Source organism: Heterocephalus glaber, unplaced genomic scaffold (genome assembly GCF_053883595.1).
Source record: "Heterocephalus glaber isolate CG9 unplaced genomic scaffold, H.glaber_assembly_v1.0 deba00000071, whole genome shotgun sequence".
NCBI classification, from domain to species: domain Eukaryota; kingdom Metazoa; phylum Chordata; class Mammalia; order Rodentia; family Bathyergidae; genus Heterocephalus; species Heterocephalus glaber.
This window is the reverse complement of record NW_028258137.1, coordinates 5,005,481-5,009,577: the sequence shown is the minus strand read 5'-3', so window position 1 is coordinate 5,009,577 and position 4,097 is coordinate 5,005,481. Positions and strand designations below refer to the sequence as shown.

General features: G+C 40.0%; 1 pseudogene; it reads right to left on the bottom strand.

The window, feature by feature from the left end:
• Positions 1-3,734: 3,734 nt before the first annotated feature.
• LOC147830585 (U2 spliceosomal RNA) lies at positions 3,735-3,889 on the bottom strand (annotated as a pseudogene).
• Between the last annotated feature and the right edge of the window lie 208 nt (positions 3,890-4,097).

The following is a 4,097-nucleotide window of genomic DNA, read 5'->3' as shown; positions in this document are numbered from 1 at the left end:
TTAAAACTGGTTGAGTCTTTAGCATTCGGTCACTGCATTCCAATAGTGATTGTTAATTATATCCACTGTCCTTTTAAGGCATTATAATGCCACCTAACCTTAATTCAAGCCCCCTCCCCCCTTTGCTTTTGACACAGAATCTCACTATGCTGTTCAGGCTGGCCTTGAACTCACTAGGTAGCCCAGGGTGGCCTCTAACTCTTGGTGTTCCTCCTGCTTCAGCCTCCTGAATGCTGAGATTGCAAGTGTACCCAGCCATGCCACATCTCTCTTTCCTTTTACCTTCAAATGTTGCCATTGGGTCCCTCATCATGTGTCTGTCTTCACTGGCTGTATGTCCATGAAATGTGACACATGACATTTGGGGAAATGAACTTCTGACTTATTTTCCTCTGTCTTGAATGAGATTGTTTGAAGGTGGAAGACTGCAAAGTGCTCTGTAGAAGTTCTTGCTGTGCACATCACAACTCATTTGTTTATAGTATTCTTTTAGAAGCAGCATGACAGAGAGTGACATTTTTGGTTACAGTGACCAGAAAGAATCACTTAACTTCTTTAAGGCTGTTTTCTCATTTATGGAATGGAATAATAACAGGGCCACCTTCAGAGTGACTTTGAGAGTGACTTTGAGTGTTCAAGAAGGTAGCAAATGTGAAATTACTGGCGAGAAATGTGGCAGAAGTTCAAATATTTCTTCTTTTCTCCCTCTTCTTATCCATTTCTTGTATGGTTTAATTAAATCTCAGAAGAGCCTTTCTCTTATTTAAACCTTCTTCACACAGTTTTCCACTAGCCAGAGAGAGATTTTAAAGCAGGTTTTTCTGCCTTGATCATTGGCCACCTTCAATCTTTATCCTGAGGACTTAGAGGAGGCCCAGTGGACAGACAATTTTTGCAAAGATTCAGAGCTGAGATATAAACTGCACTGCAGGGAAGTTCTCCTGTTATTTGACTGTATCCAATTCCCTTTGACTATTTTTTTTTCCCACCACATCACATTGGGTCATTTTAATCATAGCAGCTGACTGATTTTAACCCAGCCTCCTGTTGCTCTGTTAAGCACTGGTTGATAGATTGCCCAAGTAGGGAAATTCATGTGTCTGGAAAGCAAGAGGAAAGGGGCATTCTGGGTTTTGGGTTATATCTTTAGTTATCTAGAGAAATTGATCTTTTTACTCCTTCAAATATTTTGGTGTGTTTTGACTCTCTCCTTTATAGTCAGTGAACTCTGTAGCCTTTGTAATCAGAGTGGCCCCTGACTGGAGGTATCAGCAGTAGCTGGGAACTTGTTGAAAATGCAGAATGTTAGGTTCGCACCTCTCTTCCTATGATGGCCGTGCACTGGAAAGATGGAGAAGTTTGGAGAACTGTGGTTCTGGCACTGCATCAGCCTTTGAAAGCAGAGAGTGTCTCTGGCCTCTGGGTGACCTGTGGAAGAGAAATGGCGCATTCCATAGACCAAGAATTCCACCAAGAAGTTGGACAGTCTTCCACTTTTGAAGCCTGCCCTTCTCCTTTGTGCCTGATGCCAGTGTCTTTGGCCTGATCTTGTTTTCACTACTTTGCAGGTCTACAGTCCCACTGAGTACCAAACACCATTGCTGCAACTGTTGTTATCTCTCACAGTACCCCAAAGCCTCCCCAAGGGTTTGCTGACTGATTCATTTAGAGAACTCCAAATGTCGGGAAAGAAGCACAAATTAGCTTGTTTTTGCCTTGTTTATCTGTCTAGGGAAAGCATCCCTGCTCTTTGAAATGTCTGATAAATGGACTTGATTATCCTCTTCAAGCAAACACATGCAGGACCAGCGGGAGTTGTTGGTTGCTGGAAATTCTGCCCACTGCCAGCAAATCTTTCTCTTTGCTCTGAGTCTCCATCCTGTTATAAGTGCAGGAAAAGAGAAAGGGTGGATGTAGTGGGAGTGAATTATGCTGGTCTGGCCCACTAAGGGCATGTCTTCACAGGTGTCTATAGAATGTGACATCTCAGAATGATAATCACTAGGGTGGCAGTAAGGCTGTTTGTTTGGAGCCTACATCAAGGGGTAGAAAAAAGGCTCAGAAGTGAGAATGGGGTGAGTGGATAGGACACTAGGCATCAGAATCAGAAATTCTTCCTTAGCAATCCACATTGCTTGACAACTAGATTTGCATCCTGTTTTGCCTGACAGCATGGATTCCTATCACTCCCTTCAGAGGTTCTGATCCAGTTGATCTGGGGCAACAAGATTCCTAACACCACTGGTGCAGTGGGTTCCTAGGAATAGCACTGACAGCAGTTAAGTTATGATCAATATGTATGTTTTTATCTTAATTTTGAGAGAACTGGGGATCCACTCAAGGGTTTGGGGGCATGATTGTGTTATAAATTACATATAAATAAATTCACATTTTAAGCTCTGTGGGCTTTAGCAAAGTCTCAGTGACAGAACCACCAGCCTATCACAATCATTGCTTCTACCCCTACCTCCCAGGTTCTCTTTTGCCCTTTTGAATGGGAGCCCCTCTTCTGCTTCCAGCCCTATCTGCAGCGGTTTTTCTCACCATAGAATTTGCCTTGTCTTAAGCATCATGTTAATAGAGTCATATAGTATATAGCCTTTTGGGTCTAATTTCTCTTGCTTAGGAAAATGCTTTTGTGACCAGTCCACATTACTGCATGTATCAGTAGTTTATTTCTTTTGATTTGTGAGTTGTGTTAAACAGAATGGGTGCACCACAGTTTATCCTTCAGTAGTTGATTGACATATGAGTTAATTCCAGCATTTGGAAGTGGCAGATAAATCTGATATGAGCATTCTCATGCAGATATTTGTGTAGATATCTTGGTCACTTTTCTGTTTTTGGGACACGATACCCAACACTTACAACTTATGGAATGAGAGGTTTATTTTGGCTCTCAGTTTATAGAGGTCTAAGTCCATAGTCCCATGGCTCCAAGGGAGGACGGTGTGGTAGAGAGGTCTGGCAGAGAACTACTCAGGGCATGGCAGTGGGGAAGTACAAAGAATCAAGGAAGAAGCCTGGGAGGGAGATAAACCCTTCCAGGCCACGACCTCAGAGACCCACCTCTTCAGACCACACTCTGCCTCCTAACATCAAACCATCTATATGGCCTCAGTAATCCAGTCACCTTCCAAAGGTTCCACCTATGATCACATCAGGCTTTAGGGAACATCTAGATATAGACTATAGCTGTAGACATTTTTTTTTTATTTCTCTAGTATAAGTATCCAGTACTGGATATTGTGCTATTTGGTAAGTGCATGTCTAATGTTCTAAGAAACTGCCAAACTAGCTCCTTAATTGGTTGTACTTATTTGAATTCTCACCAGAAATGTGTGAAGGATCTTGTTCCGTATCCTCTCCAGAATTTGGTATTGTCAGTTTTCAAAAAAAAATTTAGTCATTTATTGTTTGAATTTATAATTCTCTAACCACTAATATGTCTATTTTTACACATTTATAACTTTGCTAAAGTATTCATGTCTTTTAACCATTTTTAAAAAAAAATTGGATTGGTTTATTCTTATTGAGTTTTGAGTGTTCTTTATATATTCTGGGTACAAGTCTTTATTGTTATGGGCTTATTGTTATCAGTTATGGGTTTAGCAAATATTTTTTTTCCAGTCTGTGGCTTGCCTTTTCATTTGCTTAATTGTGTCTTTCAAAGGTCAGAAGGTTTCTGTTTTATAAAGTCTAATTTATCATTTTTCTTTTATAAGTCATAGTTTTTATGTTTTAAATAAGAAATGTTTGCCTAACCAAGGTTACAAAGATTTTCTTTTAGACATTTTTATAGTTTTGCATCTTATATTTAAGTCTGTGTTCCATTTACATCTATGATCTGATGCTACACTTGATCTTAGCCAAGAGGCCGAGAAGCAATTACATCTATAATATGACTTTGAAAAGTAATGTGGGTCAAGAGTTTTACTACTTCACCTTTATTTAAAAAAGAAATCAATTGACCACATGTATTTGGGTCTATTTCTGGGAATCCTATTCTGTTTTATTAATCTGTATCTTTACTTTCCTCTGTAACATGCTGCAAGGATTGGTAAACTATGGCTGCCATCTGATTCTGTAAAGAAGGT